Source organism: Hipposideros armiger, unplaced genomic scaffold, assembly GCF_001890085.2.
Source record: "Hipposideros armiger isolate ML-2016 unplaced genomic scaffold, ASM189008v1 scaffold_647, whole genome shotgun sequence".
Lineage (NCBI taxonomy): Eukaryota > Metazoa > Chordata > Mammalia > Chiroptera > Hipposideridae > Hipposideros > Hipposideros armiger.
This window is the reverse complement of record NW_017731997.1, coordinates 578,162-588,376: the sequence shown is the minus strand read 5'-3', so window position 1 is coordinate 588,376 and position 10,215 is coordinate 578,162. Positions and strand designations below refer to the sequence as shown.

General features: G+C 43.1%; 1 pseudogene; it reads right to left on the bottom strand.

Annotated features, from left to right (window-relative positions):
- Nucleotides 1–312: 312 nt before the first annotated feature.
- Nucleotides 313–2,966, bottom strand: LOC109372603 (erythrocyte band 7 integral membrane protein pseudogene; annotated as a pseudogene).
- Between the last annotated feature and the right edge of the window lie 7,249 nt (nt 2,967–10,215).

The following is a 10,215-nucleotide window of genomic DNA, read 5'->3' as shown; positions in this document are numbered from 1 at the left end:
TCAAAAAAAGGGGATTTAACCTATTAAATAATGATCTAAAAATACACTTTTAAATATTTAAAGAGGAAGAGATTATCTTATCTTATATAAATCTCTCTCACACACGTATTTACAAGCTAACTATCTTCATGTGTTGGATCCTAGGATCACTATACATTCTAAGAACATCACACTCAACATATGGAAAAAGAAAGGGAGGGAGATTAGTCAAGGTTCCCACCCTACTCTCTCCTTAGGGGTGGGTTAAAGGATGATTTGGTCCCCCACTTCACCTTTGGAAGGGAAGAGCTCATCTCTGTTAGCCTATATGCCTCACTTTTTTGCCCCCATAATGCCTTGCAACATATCTATGGGCAGAGGGAAGATAATCGTTGAGTTTTTCTCAGCATTAATGGTGGTCAGTGTCTGAAGATACCGGAGCTGAAGGGACGCAGGAGATTCGGTGATGACTAGGGCGGCTCCTTTCAGAGCCCTGGATGCATTCATTTCTCCCTCAGTGGCAATGACCTTGGCCCTGACCTCACGGGATGCTTCTGCTTCTGCAGCCATTGCCCTCTGGAGCTGGACAGGGAGCTTCACATCCTTGATTTCCACATGCTCCACCTTGATTCCCCAGTCATCAGTGGCATCATCCAGGGTGCTCTGCATGTTGTGTGCAATTTCTTCTCTGTCAGAGAGGATCTCAGAAAGGTTCTTGGTGCCCAGGACGTTCCTCAGGGTAGTCTGGGCCAAAAGACGAGTTACTGAGTCCACGTTGGGAATGTTTGCCATGGCCAGGGTCGCGTTCTGGACCCAGTTAATAGACCACCCCATCCATGCTGACTGTCACAGAGTCCTTAGTGAGAATCTCCTGAGGAGGAATGTCAAATGAAATAGTTCCCATGTCCACTTTGATGAAGCTGTCCGTGCACGGCAGAACAAAAAACAAACCAGGTCCTTTCACTCCTCCTTGTACAATGCGACCCAATGTAAAGATGATGGCTCTTTCATATTGTTTTATGATCTTTATGCACATCCATATTGATAATGGGAAAGTTACAACTGTGAACAAGAATGAGAAAATCACCAAAATCCATCCACAAAATCCAAGGCCTGTAACAGGGGTTTCTGCTACCTTTGCTCAAGTCTCAAGGCGATCCCAGTAGCATCACTTGTGGAGAATGTATCCAATTTTTTTAAGATAGCATTATTCTCAAGATTATTTTGTGCAATATTTTTCTCTGTCTTTCTAATTCTCTTGTACTACCCCAACAAACAGCACCCAATAAACCTTTAGGAGACCGTTGTTGATTGGTGGATAACTCTTGCTTGTTGAGAGTCTTTTCTCTGTGCTAAGTAAAAATGTTTTCCTCTCTAAGTGCGTGGTGAATGATAAGAGTGTCACCAGAGCATTTCAAAATGGCCCCCGCAGCTCCAGGACACTGTGGCCAAGCTTGGGACATGGGTCTGGCTGGTTCTATCTCTAGCCTTCATTCAGCACTGCCCCTTACTTTTTGGCCAGTCACCTCACCAGACTGACACATAATAGACTCCATGAACAGTAGCCAGTGAACAGCAAGAATTTCACTTTTAGGTCCTCGGGCATCAATTAATCTCGTTTCCATAACAAAGCATTTTCTGACTTTTATAATTTCTAATCACCATAATGGATGTGTGTTAAAGCTGTAGATTCTATTTCCTTTGGAGATTTGCAGAAGTAGAAGAATTGGTTTCTGAATGGCCTGGCCAAAAGACTGGTGCAGGGCGGTTAGAACTGGTGTTCCCTCCCAATCATTTTCACAATTTCCCAGCAAGCCGTCCTCCATGAACAATCATTTTAATAGGGTTCACACAAGCCTTCAAGTCACTTAAATGACCTTGGTCATGGAGAAGAAGCTACCTTCTTCAGCTGAAAATAGGTCCCCCGCACCCAAAGTTCAAGTGCCTTGCCTTAAATACATATCACAGTCAGATGAGGAGCCATACAAGTTTTTCACCAGAAATGTACCCATATTGGAAAGGAACAGACTGGAATTAGAACACTTCACTATTTACAAAATCCCCTGACACTGGACAGCTGGTTACTAAAGGTTGACACTTTCTGGGAAGCAAGAGTTCAAAATAGGTGGCTATAAATTTTGTGAATAGGATGGAAGAAATCATTCATTTATTCATTCATATATTCATAATTATAACAGATTCTGATAGAAATATTATGATTTTTCCATTCATAAAACAATAGTCCAAAATGTAATAGTCAACTTGGTTTAACCTGGAATGCTCAAGTTTTGGGTTAGTCATCCACTTTAGGAAGCCATCTCCAGCCCGCCATGTAGAGTTTATGTCCCCAGCCCTATGATCTAATCATAGCATTTAGCATCTTGTACTTCAGTCACCTATTTTCATATCTGTATCCCTGACCAGGCAGCAAGCTCTATGAGCTCCATTTAGTTTATCACTGTAGCCCTAGCACCTTTCCAGTACCTTGGACATAGCAGTTGCTTAATAAATAATTGCCAAACGGTTCAATTGACAGAGATCTGGAGGGAGTATTCATTCATGTATTTGTTTATTCATTCATTTATTCAATCTCTAACAATACCTGGAAAGAAAATATATCTGGGGACTTTATAAAGAAAACAAAAATGATAAGCTAAGAATGACTGATTTCACACATGAGAATGAGCACTGGTTCTGCCAAGCTGGATGGATCACAGACAGACCAGTGAATGAGTAGATTCCAGGGCGTGAGTGATTGAAAACTAGGTTAATGGATAGAGGAGTAGACAAACAAACTACAAAAACTTGCAACAGAATTCCAAGGCTAATTTTCAGCCTCAGACAGGTGTAGCTGAGGGAATTATATTATGCCATTTTAGTTTATATTCTCTCTCTCTCTCTCTCTCTCTCTCTCTCTCTCTCTCTCTCTCTCTCTCTCTCATTTTCTTGGGATTAAACTGTCTCCATCAGGCAAATGTTACCTCCATCTACCGCAATCTACCTGCCACCTATAAATTTAGCTACACCTGCTCTCCATCTTGAATCTTCAGCCTCTTCCTTTTTACTCACTATGTTTTCACAAATGTGTTCAAGATTCTCTATTCTTAAGTTTAAAACCCCCCATGTGGTTCCATATTCCTAGGGAGTTACTTCCTAACCTCTCTCTTTTCCTTCACACACAAGATTCATATAATAGCATCTTCACTCACTGCCTTCACTTCTTCACCTCTTAACCACTCCTCAAGCCACTATATCTTGGCTTCTACACTCACCACTTCATAGAAACTGTATTTACCTATATTATTTGCTAAAACCAATAGATACATCTGAGTCCCTATTTTCCTGACCTCTGCAGGTTTTGCCACTACTGACCAAATCTTCTCAGTGGTCTTCCCCACTGGGATCCAGTGATGTTATTTTCATAGAGGTTTTCTCCCACCCTTTTAGACTCAGCTTTTCAGGTCTTGATCCTTAACTGCTGAGATCCCTAAAGGTTCTCCCTCCAATTCTCAGCTCATTCAGTTGAAGAAAGAATCTTCAAACACTATCCTAGTGGAACTCACTCAAATCCATATTTTTAAAGACCATCTATATGCTTGTACCTCCAAAAATCTGTCTCTCCAATCCAGAGCCTTCTCCTAAGCACCAAACCTATGCATGGAGCTGCCTGCTGGACAGCTTCACCTGGATGTGCCAGAGGCAGTTCAGACTCAGCATGTTTAATATTGAACTTATCATCTTGCTTCAAACTCTTCTCCTCCCCTTCATATTCTTGACCCCGGTGACTGTCACATCCACTTGTTTAGGCACTCAAACCAGAAACCTGGGAATCATCATCAACCCTTTCATCTTCACTAGTTACCAAGATCTCTCAATTCTACTTCCTTAAAATCTTAACATTTTAAATTTTGTCCAGTTCTCTCCATCCCCATATTTGTTGCCATAATTAAGACCACCATTACCTCTTCCCTGGATTAATGCCGCCTTTAAGCTGGTCTTATCTCCAGTTTTTCATTTTCTTCTTTGCAACCAAAATAATCTTTCTAAAGATCAAAACAGACAATGCAAAGAATCCCTCCTCTCTGGCATTCTTGATTCACTTAAAATCTTTCATGGACTCTTCTGAAGACCTCAGGGCAAGTACACAGTCCTCAGCCTGCCCTTCAAGGCCCTCCTCCTCTCTCCAGCCCCAACTCTAGCCCTTCACTTTGCTTTTTCTGGACCTGTGCTTATGCTGGCCCCATTGCTGAGAGTACATTTCTCTCTCCCTTTCTATACTAAGTAAACTTCAACTCATTTGTTAAGCCTAGTTCAGCTTCAGAGAAGTCTTCCTTGACTCCCAGACTGAGTGAAGGGCTGCCCATGTGTGCTTAGGGTTTAACCCACTGTGACCCTTCCCCCATGGTGTGCCAAAAACAATGATCAACTTAAGATTTTAACCTCAGTGTTCCCAGCCTAGTGCCTTGTACATGTGAGTCATTTAATAACTGTTTTGTGAATGAGTGAATGATTGATGGAAGGAGGAAGGATAGAAGGAAGGAAGGAAGGAAGGAAGGAAGGAAGGAAGGAAGGAAGGAAGGAAGGAAGGAAGAAAGGGAGAAAGGGGAGAGGGTGAGTAGCTGGGTGAATGAAATCATATGTAACTCTTAATTTCACTCCATATTGTACATCCATAATGCCATCTAGTGACTAACGGATTCATTGTGCGTTTAGAGGATACCAGGCCAATTAGCAAGCATGTATGGAGAACCTAATCTGTGAAACACCCAGCGCTGGACACAGTCTAATAGAACAATAACACACGTACCAAAGAATAACCTTCCTCTGGTGCTATGTGAAGCAAACAGCTGGGAAAAGTAGCATTAGCAAGAGTTTGGGAGTAAACAGACTAAAGTTCTGCCAGTACTAGCTGGACAAATTTTCTAGCCTCTCTAGGACTCAGTTTTCTCATCTTTAAAATCCGGGGTCATAATACCTACTTCTCAGGGTTGTTGGGAGGATTAAAACAGAAAATATTCATTCCAGGCATGTGTTAAATAGGTTCCTACAGAGTAGCCCCTCAACAAAAGCTACCTTCTTTCCCCTCCACCTGCCTTGCTCTCTCATGAATCTGCAACTCCCCCTGGAACCTATTAAAGCAGAACTGAAATGAGGGAAGGCAGCTCCATCCATGCCTGGAGAGCTGGCACATCTTTAAAAACCTTGGTTTTAAAGGTTGGTGACTTCCAGGGCGTCCATGTGGTATCCAGGCAAGCGTTCCTGGAACCTGGACCCCATCTCTGCAGCGCTGAGCTGGATCTGTGTGTAGCGGAAGCATGCATTGTTCCCCTTCTTAGTCTAACAGGATTATGAACCCCAGTGTCGCCTCATAATGCCTTTGAATAGCATCTGGAGATGAATGTGGCTTTCTCTTCTTCCAAATCTTTTCAATTGCTACCCATAAGCTAAAGGACACAACCCCAACTCCTTACATGACATGTGAAGTCCTCTGAGGCCTGGGCCTTCTCTCTCTCTGCACCTATCGGCACTCTCTACTCCAACTACACAGAGTCCTTATATAAACCATGGCCCCCAAACATCCTGTTCTCCAGCACCTCTGGACCTTCTTCATGCTGTTTCCTCTGCCTGGGACACTCTGTCCCCGGTTCAGTGCCCGGCAAAGTCATCTCCATTTTCTAAGAATTAGCTGAAGTATCAATTCCTTTGAGCCGCTTCCCAAGTCTGGGTCAGCTACCCTTTCTTGGTGCTCCCACAGCCCCTACCGCACACCCCATTGCCATTTCCTGATTAACTTTTCATGCCTCCCTTTTACCCTGAGCTTAACAAGAGCAGAAACCAGGTCTTACCCAACACTGAATCCTCCCAACCACCCTCCCATAGTCCTGTAAATCAACAGATGCTCAATAAAGTCTATTGGACTGAACTGAACCACTAGACTCCAGGAAGTCGCCCTATCTGCCTCCCCTGACTGCTGGTATAGACATGTTTGCTTGACTCACATCTGAAGATGGTTGCTGTCATGCTCACTAGGTCATACCTGTCTAACGGAACCCTCTTTTTGATTGACCTGTGTTCACTTTGAAGCCACATGTGCTGAGAAAGGCCAAATCAAAGCCAAAGGAAGCTGAGCCAGAGAAAAGCCCAAACTAAAATCAAATTAGATGAAATGCATAACCTATTGTTAACCCCATTTTCCATATGGGGGAAACTGAGTCACAGAACGATCAAGTAACTTGCCCAAAGTCACAAAGCTAGTAAGTGACAGAGCTTTTGTGAGGGGCAAGGTGGGCCCACAAATAGATGCAGAAGAGATTCTTTCAGAGCAGAAGGAATCAAGAGAAGCAGCAGGATGAGGAACGGGGTGGGCGGGCAGCTTGAGCATTCACCTACTCATTCATTCAATAAAAACATGTTGTGGATCTGTGTCTGGCTCTGTGTTAGGCTCTGGAATTACAGCGCTGAACGAACAGGTTCAGTCCCTGACCTTACGGAGCTCATAGTGCAGTGGAGGAACTAGGCAAATAATCACACGAATACATGAATGAGTTTACATTATGGAAAGCTCTAGAAGGGCAATGTGCACAGCACCATGAACCTGAATAGAAAGGGGTATCTAATAAATATTGGAGCTCAGGGAATGACAGTTATAATGAGACAAGAAAGATGAGTAAACCAAATGAAGGATGGAAGGGAGACTTCCAGGCAGGGGGAGCAGCATGTGCAAAGTTCCAGAAGCAGGAAGGAGTTTGGGTGCCCAAGGAGCTAGAAGAAACGCAACGTAGCAGAGGGACAAGAAGTGAGGCTGGGGAGGGAGGTGCAAGCCAGCTCATTCAGGACTTTGGTGCCGAGCACGTGGGAAGGGGAACAATGGGAGACTGGAAAGGGAAGTCAAAAGCAAGTCTTGAATGCCACCCTTAAAAGTTGGTGCTTCATCTTTGACATACAAGATGTCTTAGAAGCCAAGACAAGGTCTTGGCCATGTCACTTTAGAGATTGAAAAGTAAAATCAACCAAAATGGTAGGTGGGGCAGGCGTGGGGAGATTTGAAATGTTCAGGAGAGCAAAATGACCAGCCAAATGGTCAGCCTGGAAAGAGTTAACCCCTTCTTGCCCTTGATATCGTCATCACCCTAAGCCCTCTGCAAAATAATAAGCTATCATTTATCAGCGTTCTGCAAGGTAGCATTTAAAACTGAGGCAAGGCAATAAATCAGGCACATATAATTTGAGCCCTGAAGTATAGTAATTCTTCTTTTAATGCAACATCTGGTATAGATAATACAATTTGCAGGGGGAGGGCGCAATGAATGCTATGCAGGGCCCTCATTATTGTGCAAGCAGCGCTTGAAGCCCGACTTCCCTCCCATCCTTTCCAGCAACACAGCAGACTTAAAAAGGAGCTTTATTATTATTCCCTTGGCTGGCCAAAAGGGAAATCGAGTTAATTATAGACTTGTTTCCCGGTTATTAATTAAACCCCAGCTAAACATAAAAACACAGGGGAAGTGCCATTTCCCGCTCCGTGCTTCCAGCCTCTCAGAGCTGAGGAGTGGACGTTCCTGCCTTTGCAGTCCACTCTGCGTCCTGTTTCCTCTGAGGATTTTCTCAGGAGGGCCCCCAGGGCCTTTGCCCCAAATGCAAACAAAACCTTATTTTTAGCTGGGAAGGAACACAAAATTGAGAGCTCCAAAACAGCAGAGGGACAATAGGTGGAAGCTCGCAGACACTGACTGGTCTTGACACCAGGGCTCTAGAGGCTGCCACACCCTCCTGCACCCTGCAACCTCCCAGGTTCTCCAGCTTCCTTAGTCCTCAAATGGATGCCCCAGCATGGGCTGCACACTTATTGTGAAGCAGCTCTACATAGTGACTAAAGGACAGACAAGCTTTGTGGCATACGACCAGAGGTCTGAACTTGCTCCCACTTACTAGCTCCATGACTATGAACGCATTCCTTCACCTCTCTGTGTTTCAGTTAGCCCTCTCTAAATGGAGACACTAACAGTGCCCCCTCCTCATTACGTTGTGAATCTTAAACAAGACTAGGCTTGTCAAAAACTCAGCAGGTGTCCAGCACATGGTTGCTAAGAGATATTAGGTTCCTTTCCCTCACTCTTCCAGGATGACAGGCTTCAAATTCTAGAAGGCACACATGTGACCTTGGCATATCTCATAACCTTTCTAAGTTTCTGTTTTCTCATCTTTAAAATAAGAGCAAAACCAGTGCCCACCAAGGAGGATCATTGGGAGAACTGAATTAGATAATAGGAACAACCTAGTGTCTGGCTCTGGTCAGATGCTTAATATATGTTTGTGACTAAATTATCTCAAAACAATCCTCAGAATAATTAAAGAAGAGATTATCAAGCCAGTATGTGTGGGGTGAAAAAAGAGGAGAGTAATGAATCAAAGGGAACCACACCAAACTAGCCTCATTTCCTAATGGAGTTGAAATGCTAAATTACCAAATCCAGAACATTCCATAGATGTTGTACAAAGGCATCTTGAGAGAATTTGCCCAGTTCCTTGGCAACATCTAGATACACTGTCAACCTCGCCTCCCCCAAAATCTTCCAGTGGGCATTTTCTCCGCTTGTCCATAGAGAGCTGTGGCTGTCATGTCCAACTTTCCTTATCCATGCTGTTCTTGGATGGACAGAGCCCTCTGACCATCAATGATTTCCTTCAGAACAGATTTCTCAATGATACTAGTCATATGGATGAAGATAGAAAGCATTCCGGTGAAATTTTCAGATGAAACAAAACTTGAGGTACTGGTTCATATGACTTCCAGACTCCAAGCATGGTGATCTTTACACCACCCTGTACTGCCCAGCCAAACTAAAAACTGTGAGTAAACATCAAAACCTGAGCAGGTGTGGACAGCCTGCCCTGGCATCAGCTTTGTAACTTGGGTTCTTCATTGGCATCATTCAGATCATTTATTTCTCTCATTTTTTATTGTTTTTAAGTGTATTGTTTCTACTTTCCACCCATCTCCTAGCAGCAATTCTTAGACCCAGATTCAAGTCCTATTCTGCTAAAAATCCGTATAACACAGAAACTTGAGATACAATGGTGAGTAAGACCTATGAGGTCTCTGCAGGGGAGACAGGTAGGAAACACATAATTGTACAAATCATTATGTAATTACAAATTTACTAAGTGTCAGGTAGAGCACAAACTATTATGCCCATCTTCAAGGTAGAACTGAAGCTAGAGAGCTCGTGTGATAGATATAATGATGGAGCTATCATAGAAGAAAGGAAAAGAGAACAAAAGAAGGGGGTGGCGGGAAAAACATTTGTGAATTGTAAAGTGCTAAATATATGAATAGATGGTGACAACTGTCATTCCTGTACTTGAGGATACCAAGCTTGAGGTTTCATCAAAAAATTTTTAAATAGCTTACATCAGAGTTTGCATACCTCTTTTTCTTTTTCCTAGCCCTCTGTGGGATGGGATAGGATAGGGATATTGGGAGAGAGTATCTCAAGGTAGACACCTACTTATATTCTATCGCCTGCCAAATAAAATTCTTCAATATCAACTGTACTTACTTGGAAAAATTATTCCACCTCTCAAACTGTTCACCTATTCTGCAAGAAGTAGATGACAATATGTACCCCACAAGATTACAGTCAGCATTAAATGAAACAATGTATATACAGCCTGACACATACTAAGTGCTTAGTGAATAGCAACAGTTTCCTCTCCCTTCCCTTCCCTTCTCTTCTCTCTGGAGAGGTCTTCATTGCACAAGAAGAATCAGCATTCCAGAAGCCTGGCAGGAGGTTGCTGTCAGAGGCATGCCCTACCCTGTCAATATGTGGCTTTGGTCTTGGCTCCAAGAACTCAAAATTTAAAAAAGAAATATAACTGGCATGCCTCTCACTTCTAATTTCCCACTTGCCATTCATGCCTCACCAGTTGCATGCAGGGCAAAGTGCTTATGAGGGAAAGAAAAAGTGTGTGTGTGTGTGTGTGTGTGTGTGTGTGTGTGTGTGTGTGTGTGTGTGTGTGTGTGTGTTGGGTAGGGGAGCATGGGAAGGTTCCATGGTTTTTGTTTGCAGTTTTGAGAACTTATAAATAGTTTAGTTAAAAAAAATAAAAATAAAAACACCTCCTTCCCTTTTTCCCTTTCTCTAAGAATTGAGCAGTGATACATTTGCAGTTCTCCCTAAATAGAAAAGCTTAGGTAGGGCATTGGAGGTAGAACTTGACTGTTGCATGCCA